Source organism: Solanum pennellii, chromosome 1, assembly GCF_001406875.1.
Source record: "Solanum pennellii chromosome 1, SPENNV200".
NCBI classification, from domain to species: Eukaryota; Viridiplantae; Streptophyta; class Magnoliopsida; order Solanales; family Solanaceae; genus Solanum; species Solanum pennellii.
This window is the reverse complement of record NC_028637.1, coordinates 10,144,551-10,155,754: the sequence shown is the minus strand read 5'-3', so window position 1 is coordinate 10,155,754 and position 11,204 is coordinate 10,144,551. Positions and strand designations below refer to the sequence as shown.

Genomic DNA, 11,204 nt, shown 5'->3' with positions numbered 1-11,204 from the left:
TATTCAACACCAAACACAAAAAAAATAAGTCAAAAATTTATTTGTTTTTGGAGAAAACATTTTTCATATAAATATTTCATCCGGACCAAATATACCGGATATTTCAATTGAATTTCTCTCTCGTCGATCTCATGGATTAAAAACCAACACAAAATAAGTTCCCCAAAAAAAAAGCCAAAGGATGGAATTGATTTTGGGCAAATAAAGCAATATAAAATCAAAACCTATATACTTTGGTTCTCCAAACTTTTATAAATACGAAGCAACAATAACTCATTTTCCATATAATTGATAATAACAAGTTAATTATTAATGGAGTCAATAAGACGGAGAAAATCGAGTCTGAAATCGATTGAATGTTAGGGTAAAGCCAGTAAAACATCTGACGAAGAGGTATTGAGTCCGTCGTCAAGGTTATTTCATGAGCCCAACTTCAACGTGCATGTTTTAGCTATATATTATGGGAAGCAAATCAAGAATCAATCACCTTCAATTAATCAAAGAGAATTTGGTTAAGCATCCTCGTTTCTCAAGCCTTCGCATAAAAATTCGTTTGATATTAAATTAAAGATATTCGTTTGACGTAGTTAACTTGCATGAAGTTTTAAAAAGTAAAGAGTTTTTAATCGTGTAATATTAAATTAAAGATATGTTAAATGTATTAAAATGTTTTGTAATTTTAGGGTTTTAAACTTGTCAACGCTGAAAACAAAATTTAAAAATTGTCAAAAAAGAGGAAATTAAACATTCTTTTCTTAGATAAACTAAAATGAAAAATAGCACAAAGTATTAATTACCCCAAAATTAAATTACAACTATTTTCAAATACTTACAAGCAAGTCTAGTGTACTTTTCTGAAGTAAGTTTAACATATAAATATTGTTAATGGAATTAAACAGCCAAAAACTTCATATGCCTTAATTATTATTCTCTCTGCTTTAACAAGAGTTTCTATTTTAGTATATTTAAAAAAAGAATGACTCATTTTATATATTTTTGCAATATTTTTATTTCAGTTTTTCGCTAGATATATTTAAGGACATAATATTTGACATAATTTTAATTTGGCGAGATTGAAAAGCCTTTTTTTATTTTCTTAAACTTCGTGTCAAGTCAAATTAGATCAATCAAGGGAGTAGATGTTTCTTAAATTGCATGTTTCATTCATTGTAGGTGGTGGTAGAAAAGAAAAATGGAGAAATGAAATGGGTACAAACAAAGGTAGACTTAGATAAACACATTATAGTACCACAAGTACTGGATGAACAAAACCTTCATGAAAATATTCGTGGAAAACTATATTCGGAATCTTAGCAAAACGACTCTTGGCAAATCAAAACCTATGTGGTATCTTCATCTTCTTAACGCCAAAACATGTGAGGCTGAGGCTGTTGGCATTTTCCGAATCCACCATTCACTTGGCGATGACACCTCTCTTATTTCCCTTCTCTTGGCGTGTACTCGCCAAATTGCTGATTCTAATAAAGTTCCAACAATTCCCGGAAATAAAAAGAGGGTTATCCATTCTTCAGCGCATAATTCCACTAAAGGGTTACGTCCATATGTTATAAAGATTTGTTTTTTATGAAATTGTTTTGGAATACAATAGTGGATGTGTTGATGTTTATGGCTACGACAATGTTCCTGAAGGATACAACTACACTGATTAAGGGTATACCTTGTTCTGTGTTTAATCCTAGACGACTTCTTTACAGGATAGTAAGTCTTGACGATTTGAAATTGGTGAAAAATGTGTTGAATATGGTAAAGTTTAAATAAAACTAATTCTATGTTATAGCAACATCTTTCTTGTTCAATTTGTTATTGGACTTTTGTCAATTCTTGTATAGACAATATATGTTGCTTTTGGAGTAACACAAGCTGGTTTATCTGTATATCTTAATAGATGATATGGTATGTTTTTGTCTCATGTATTAGCACTTATGAGCTTTTATTATTGGGAAAATTACTTAGCTCACCAAATTTATATTACGTAATTCTCTAATATAGCCAATGTTCGTTTATATTACCTCTCACAACCATCTAATTTCGATAATTACGTTTTTAATTCTCCTTATTTACCGTGTATAGCATTTTTTTCCTTATATACATATGGATCTATTCTCTCTCTTCAGTCACTTTCCCTTATTTTCTCCTTTATTCTCTCAACCAAAATTGAATTCAATCATGATTTCAAATTTATAGGCAATTGTTTTACAGTTAAATTCTCTTTACAATTTTTTTTGTCATTTCATCATTTTTTTTTTTATTTGTATATCATTGGAATTTCTTTTGATTTAAGATTTTCAGATTTGTGTATCTAAAGATGAAGATGGTGAAACATTTGAGGTAGTTTATATAAAATTATTCGTATAAACTTTTGATGTTTGGATCTACAATAAATTGTATATTAACATACAAATCTATTTTCTATAGACGAATTCAATTGTATATTTATTTTCAATTGTATATTTATGAGGTAAAAGGAAATCTCATTTTAGTTTTTTAAATAAATTACATGTCACTATATTTTTTTTGTATTTGGGTTTGATTTGGGTAATTTTTGTACCCATAGTACGTTGTATAATAATATAATTATATAATTGTTATTCAAATTATATAATATTATTTGTAAAAACCTTTAAAACTCGGATTTACTATTGTATAATTTGTTGTTTTCACATCTACTCTTGAGGTGTGTTGTTCGTACAAATTTATATATTTGTAAATGCATTTTCTCTTAAAAGTATCCCTCGACAATGTAGTCAAAGTAAAAGTTTGCATCATTTCATTTTTCAGAATTAGCAAAATACAGATGTAAGACATTCCTGTATAGACAGAAATAACTCATGTATACATATACAAACATGAACTAAATAATATACAAATACACATTAAACAGATAATTTTACCACAAAATAAATAATGTAAAATTATATATATATAGAATATACAAGTCAATTATACAAGTCCACAAATAAAATTTATGTCAAATATACAACTACAAAAGTAATTAGATAACTTATAAATACAACTTTTTCACATAATTTACCCCCCAACAATCAATTATACAGATACAAGCACTAATCTCATCAAGTCTAATTTTACACATACAAACACGAACTTATACGATTCTATAAATAATATAAAATTATACATAGACGATACATACAAGTCTATAAACAATCATTGATGAATATATTTATACAATTACGGACGGATTCAATTGTATAATCTACTATACATTTACGTACTCCAACTGCAGATATCAAGTCGTCTCTCTTGATCAATTCACATACAACTGAAAGCAATTTCATCAATAAAAATCTAATGATCAATCAAGTAGTTATACAATCATGGATAAAAATTAGTTAATTCTCAATCTATCAGAATTCAATTGCAAACACCTGTTAGAATGAAACTCCAATTATTAGTGGAGAATTCATACAATTACATATAAAAATCAGTTCTATTGTTCTGTTTTTTCAAGTTCCTTATCTACATGAATGAAAGTAAAAAATGTGAATCGATGCAAATAAAATATACGTTACTAGCCAAGAAAAGTAAGTTATCACCGAGATTGGATCGAATGTACAAAGATGAAATCAATTGGGTTGTACGAAGAAGATATTTTTGGGTTTGTAGCAAGAATTGATGGGAAATAGAGGTAAGGAGAGGAATTTGAAAAGTTGAGAACTTGAAAAGTCCTCTAATGCTTTAATGAAAAAGGCAATTGTCCCTCATCGGTAATGGAAAGGAAAATAGGAGAATTTATGTATGTTAACACTCCTATTAATTGTTAAAAGGGTTGGAAAGAGGGACCCCTCTCGCGCCGTCGTCGTCGTCGCTCGCTCGGCTACGGCTTCAGAATATATTCTTCTTGCCTATAAATACCACTCAGTCTTTAGAATATTTTCCAACGAATTTTCTGATCTTCCTTCTTCTTCAAAACATATATTTCTTCGTGTACTTTCCTGCTGTGGATTGATTCGCTGACAGTAGAGTTTTTGGTATCTACGCTCTACTGATTAAGATCATTTTACCCTGGGAGGTTATATTCCAAATCAAACCTCGGATACTAGAGGGGAATAATTTCCTTAAGGGGACACTCTGAATTCAGTGGACTTTATTTTCTTCCAAACTAAAAAGATTATTTCTGTTTCTGGTAAGTTTTTACAGATTCAAGTATTTTTTGAGAAATAAATTTCTGTTCATCTTGCTTACTGGTTCAATAAATTTCAGTCACTTCGTGTTTCTGAACTATTTATTACAACCAGTAATTTTTGGTTTTTGATAACACAGATTGGCTAACAGATATAACTTGTAGAAAAATCTAACGAGCTAACATTCTGCAAAGTACGGTTTTTATACCATTTTCTAGCCGAGATTGCTGTTGTTAGCTTTCAAGAAAATTGAATTTAATTTTTGTAGAAAATTTGAAAAAGAAAATATACACCCGAATGCCGAGCACTGCTATAGAAACTTAAGAATATAGCTACGGTCAGTAATTATGGAAACTTTATCTAAGGATAATAATTAATTTAATTATGGTATCTATATATGAAAGTTTCCCTTTATTATTAGCGGTAATAAATAGGATGACAAACTATGTATACTAAAAACATATTATTGCAAGTGAGGGCACGAAGGACAGTGGAGCAACAGAGAAAAAGAATAATCTTCCAAAGAACATCAGACTTAGATCAAGTATTCTTGTAAATCGAAGACAGCCAGTTGGAATACAGGTAATGACATCTGTTAAGAAGTCCCACATCAAAAAAGGGATGACAGTTGGTCTACTTAATTATATGGACCTTTACAATCCTTACCACATGAACTAGCTTTTTTTCCTTGTGAGTTAGGTCCAAGACCTAATTTCACATGATATCAGAGTCAGATACATCCAAATCTTTTTCATTGATGGTGGACGCCTACATTATATTGTCCATGTTCCAATTAGTAAGGTATAGGTGTACGGGGAATGTTAAGAAGTCCCACATCGGAAAAGGAATGAGCAGTTGTGATCTTCTTATATGAAATAATGTGGAACTTCAACCACTCTATCACCCCCTTCACGCCCATACCAACTAGATTTTGGTTCGGGTATTCAAATGGGGATAGATCCGATTCTGATTTCATGTAAAGATATGAAACTTAGGTTTAAGTCAGTCTCAAAAGTTAGCTCATAAGGTAAGGATTGACCAAGACAATATAAGAGACCTAATTGCCCATCCATTTTCCTATTTGTGACTTCTTAACAACTTCCATTAATTTTTTAGCTTTAATACTTCAATTGAAGTTATTAACATTCTTGTAATTAACAAATAGGCTTTAGCTGACATGATGGAGAAAGACACTGAGGCAAAGTGGGGAAATTGGGTTGGATTTGCTCTTCTACCCTTTAAAATTGCATTACGAGATGATCCTTATATTATATCAGAGAAGCTAAGGCAACTATTCATCGAAATTTTTTTTTACTTGAAGCTTTCTATGCATGTTACATTTCAGAATTAGCACTCAAATTTTTTGGGATTAAGGTTACTAATGTTCATTCTAATTTCTTGATCCTACATATATATGTGATCTCTTCATTGTAAATTTGTAAGATTTGAACCTTCCTCAGACATCAAGTTCGATATCAAATAGAATTTTCACCAACACATCAATGTGCTTTTCATGTTTGCCTGGTCCTCAAGAAGAAATTGGCTTCCATGGTCACCCTATGGCTTACCTTGCCTCCTGTTCTTATGGACAACCTTAGATAAGTGGTTAATGAGATGACTGGACTCCTCATAAGACTCAGAAGTTTTTCTCCATTTGAGCTAGTTTTAAGGTTCGAGGCCTAATTTTTACATATCTTAACAATTTACGTGCACATTTATATTTCAGGCATTGATTAGTTGTCAAAGCTATATAAATAAGATGACTATTGTTCTATCAGTTGATGAAAGTGTGATTCCTGATCCACATCAATTGTTGGATGATCTTGAACAATCTCTAAAGCTCATCAAAGATGCTGTGGTAAAAAGAAGTCATTGCAATGAGTAGAGAATGTTGTTTGACAACATACAATATAAGGATTAGATTGAACTTCTAGTTTTTATGGATCAAATGTAATTGTTCTTTTTCTTATAAGGAAGTATCTTGTTGACAATAATATACATAGTGCTACTTAACTTTATCATGATTATATAAATCAATTACAATATTTTGAGAAATAAGTGAACATGTCATGAATGAGCCGACAAAATCATCATCAAGTTGGTTAGAATAAGGTATGATACACTACACTAAAAATGATCTTTGTGACATTGCTCACCTTTTCTCTATCAACAGCAAAATTTATAGATACATTACTCTCTGAAATTCCCCAAACTCGAACAGTTTACTTGTGTGCATTGTGTAATAGTGAGTGAGCGTGAAATAAACTCTATCTTTTAATAATTTTTTTAACAATTACTCAAGGTTCCTAAGGCTAGTTTGTATTAATAAAGAGAAAAAATCCTCACAGGAAAAGTACAAGTAAGGGGGCTAAGCCTTACCTTACTAATCCTAATGAGTTACTGAAAATCTAATGTAATCAACAAGCATAACAAAAATGGGTTTTTGAGAAAGTAGATATTTCTATGATCATAATAGAGTTTGTAATACACTTGTGATGATACTACAAATGAGGATACTTAAGTAATACAAAAATAAAATATCTAAGTATAAGACTGAGTTATCAATCTCAAACTTCATTTTATATATGCGAGAATTAAAAGAGACGGATAGCGCATGTAAAGTAACCTAAAGTATTTCTCTCTTGTCTTCTTCATCAAATATGTCCAAAAAAACTTGATAGTTCATCACTTCTTTTTGAATTTATTGGATCTGTTGTTGTTGAAACTATCATATGACTTTGCTTTGTCAGGCGCATCGGTGGATGCCTTGGAATAAATTCCTCAGCCACCTTACCATCCCAACTATGTTTCCTTTCATGTGTCTTATTTTTGCTTTTGTTGTTCACTTCTTAGTTGCCTCCATCCTTGGCTACCTTATGTTAGTGATTGAACATTTTGATATTATTTTTCTTATTAAATTTGCTCATTATGTTGGTGTTTTAATATTGCAAAATTACTCATAAATTGTCCATTGGCTAAGTGGTCATAAAAATGTGGCAGAAACGTTCTAGTGTACGTTGGAATTAGGCAGCATGTTCATTTGCCTTTGTAGGCATTTGTTACCCACTCTTCATTTGCATTCTTTATTCCTAAATAACTCTTTCTAATATATGCAATTCCTAAGGTCATTATCTACACTATTTACTACACTATAATCTTCTTATTCATTTCTAGGAAGACATTCCGTTTTCATTTGGTTTGGTACACATAAAGTACAAGAAAAATATAGAGTGAGAGTTAGTCAAAAAGAGAGTTCTTATTAGTTTAAGGGAGGTGTTCTTATTTGTAGAGCTTAGGACTCAACTATTGTCCAGAATTGTTGAGTTATATTTTGTAAAGGTTGTTGTATCTTAGAGAGACAAGTCAAAGAGGACTACTACTGGACCGGTGAAAACATTTGTTGCAATGGGCTTGAATCTCCTTAAAGAGAGCGAGATATTCGCGCCTCAGCCTGAAGAGATTTGTTTCTTCATTTTTATTTTCAATTTTAATATTGTATTTTTTGTTATCTTGTAAGTTTTTCACTAACAATTTTAAGGAGATTCAAGATGGCTACAATTGAAAAAATCGCGGATGTCAAGAAGGGAGATTTAACAAGCCATTTCGGTTCAATGACAACCATTTTAAGAGATGAAAGGGTAAAATACTTTTCTACTTAAGTCTTCTCAATTTATCTTATGTGTTAACTAACAAGAATCCAAATAAAGTAGACATCACCTCTATGAATGATGATGAAACTATTTCTCATCTAGAAAAAGTTGAAAAGTACGATGGTGATTCCTATAAATGTCGGTATTATATTCTAAATTGTCTATCTGATGATTTTTATGATTATAATGATAGAACTTACTCTAGTGCAAAGAAAATTTGAAAGACACAGAGTAAGTATGATACTGAAAAGACTAAAGCGAAAAATATGTGGTGGTAGATTTTGTCATTTCCAAATAGTGAAGAACAAATCAGTGGTAGACCAAGCTCAAGACTTTATCATGATTGTTGGAGAGCTTAGGTCCGAAGAGCTTAAAATTGGAGATAACCTTATTTTTTGTGGCATAGTAGATGAACTTTCACCTTCTTGAAAGAAATTTTAAAAAACTATGCTCTATAAACAAAAAGGAAACCTCTCTTGAAACATTGATTATGAAAATCCGCATGGAAGAGAAGCAAGGGGCCAAGATGCATCTTTACAAACAGAAGAGAACAACATCACAACGAAGGTAATTTAATTATTTCGAATAATGCTACTTCTTAAACTCACAAAAATACTTCTTTAATGCCTAAGAAGAAAAAAATCAAGAAAAATGATGGTAGACCTCCCAAGAAAAATAATGGTGAAAATAACCAAGCACAAAATCAACAAATTCAAGAACAGAGACCATGCTTTGTTTGTGGCAAGACTGGACATATTGCTCGATTTTGAAGATTCCGGAAACGTGGTTCTAACCCTCAGACAAATGTTACCGAAAAACCTTTTGATACGGTGATTACCGACATAAACATGGTTGAGAATGTTGATGGATGATGGACTGATTCTGGTACAAACCGTCATGTCTGTTATGACAAAGACAGAATTTAAAAAATATACTCATTTTGAGTAGCTCAAAACCGTCATGCTAGGTGATGCTTACACTACTCAAGTGCTTGTTGACACCCAATTTTGACCGACCTTTAACCATTTTTAGGAATACTATTTGATTAAATACGTATTTTAAAATTTATTTAAAGTTAGTCGATTTTGCTTGAAAATTATATATTTTAGTACGTTTTACTTTATTAAATTATCGTAAAAATTATTAAAATATTCTAAAATTTAAATGATTTTCAATTATAAAAATATTGTAATATATGTAGTATTTTAATTAAATAGTAATTCCTATACTTTTCTTAAAATTATTTAAACTCTAGCCTATTCTATCATAATTTCTTTCAATTCTAGCCACTCCACTTTAAATTTTATTCCAATCGTAGCCACTCTTTCATTTCAATTCTAGCCAGTTTAATTGCAATTTTAGCCATTCCAATCCTTCAACCAATTTGATTTTAATTTTTCATCTTTTAATCTCGTCCGTCCATCTTTAAAATAAATCCAAAATCGAATCCTAGCCCTTTATCTCTTATTAAATCCTACGGCCAAGATTTAACCTCCTATTCTTCCTAAATTCTAATTCCCTAAAAGACCAAACCAAAAAAAAAAAACTCATTCTCACTTCCTCCCCTCCCTCTCTCCAGCTGCCTCTCTCTCTCCCCATTCTTTCCGGCGAGCCCCCCTTCTCCATAGCCGCCGCCACACTCCCCCTCTGTTCCAGCCTTCGCTCCTCCTCCCTTCTCTCTCCCTGCCTGAACCCCCTCTTTTTCTCCTCTTCTCCCTCTCGTTTTGCTCTTCCCTCCCTCTCTTTTCCTCTTCCCGACGAGGAAGCTGCTGCGACCAGCAGCAGGGGAGAGCAGCAGCAGGCCGGAGACAGCCGCCGCCCCCTCTTCTCTCTTCCTCTCTCCCTTTTCCGGCAGCCGGCCCCTCTCCTCTCTACCTCTGTTCCCCCTCCCTTTCTCCTTCCCCTGTTCTCTTCTTCTTCTTCTTTTGCAGGGAGAAGCAACAACAAAGCAGTGAGCTCCGACGAAAGCTTTTGGAAAATCAAGTTTGTGAAAAGATGGATCTTTAAAAGATCCATCCAGGTACATGCTTTTAACTTTATTATCTCATCTTTTGGTAATGTTTGTTCTTCTTTCATTTATAATTTAGCTTGGATTTTAGAATATAAATGTTGTTATGCATATCATGAAAACTTACTGATTAGATCTTAAAGTTTTGAATTTAATCGTTTATGGGTTGTTAGTTCGTAAAGTTAGAGTTCTTTAGATTAATTGCAGGCACATATAATTCTTAACCTTTCCCTTTTAATAAAATGGTCACCATTTGCTAGTGACAAAATTATGACTTTGAGATCAATTGTATGCATTAAAAGTATTCGTTTCTTATTCGAATATGAGCTAGATTCTTAACTTATTTGGTTTGCTAACATTGCTCCCTTGATAATTGGTATAGATTGCTTATATACTGTGTAGCATATATTTATTCCCTCTTGATGTAATAAAATAATAATAACCAGTGAACCATTTTACCTCACTGTTTTTCCCTCTCTTGCTTGTTTAATTGAAAATTAATTAATCGATGCTAAGACGATTTTATCACCTTATATGAATTCGGACAAATCTTATGGGTTGGTGAGGTAATTATGCCTACTATTTCATTTACTAATGTTAATTGATTGTAATTACCTTTGTTAAAGTTGATTGGATTTTTACCTGTTTTTATTTTGGTAAAATTATATTTTTGGATTGATATAAAATAAATAAATAATTTTGTTGATTTAGTTTCTCTATTTTTAATAATGAAAATGTTATATCAATTGATTCATGTTTTCCTTAATTAAAACTTGACAGATTTCTTACTTGTCTATTTTGGTAAAAAATAATTTAGAATAAAGTTGTTTTTGACTCATCTTTATTTAAAGAAAAATAAAGTTGTTTTTGGCTCCTCTTTTTTTAAAGAAAAATAATATTTTGGATCTTCTTTAATCAAAGAAAAATAATGTTACCCTCCCTATTTTATTCTTGTCCTATCAGATTTCTTAATTACTTGTTTATTTTGGATAAAAGAATTATTTAAAATAATCTTAATTTTGGAAAAGTAATCTTTATTAATTTTTATTCTTATTTGTTTATATTTGGTAATGAAATATTTTAAAACTTTCTGATTTGGTCCTCCTTTATAAGGAAAATAGAATATTAATTGATTCCTTAAAAATATTTGTTTACCTTATTTGTTCCCCCCTCTTCTACTATATAAGAGACCCCTTTTGAATTCTTTTAAGTCATTCACTCTCTCAATCACAAGTTCTCTCATCACTCCTCATTCTCTCATTGCTCTCTTGCTACTCTTAAAATACATTAAGATTCCGGTAAGCATTCAAGTGTTCTTCTTCGCTACTTTGCTACTTTGATTTTGTTCGAGTAAAAGTTGGATCAATTTGTTTTCATTGATAC

At 31.2% G+C, this 11,204-nt stretch overlaps 1 pseudogene; it reads left to right on the top strand.

Moving 5' to 3' along the window:
- The first annotated feature begins 312 nt into the window (after positions 1–312).
- LOC107032406 lies at positions 313–6,048 on the top strand (annotated as a pseudogene).
- The last annotated feature ends 5,156 nt before the right edge of the window (positions 6,049–11,204 follow it).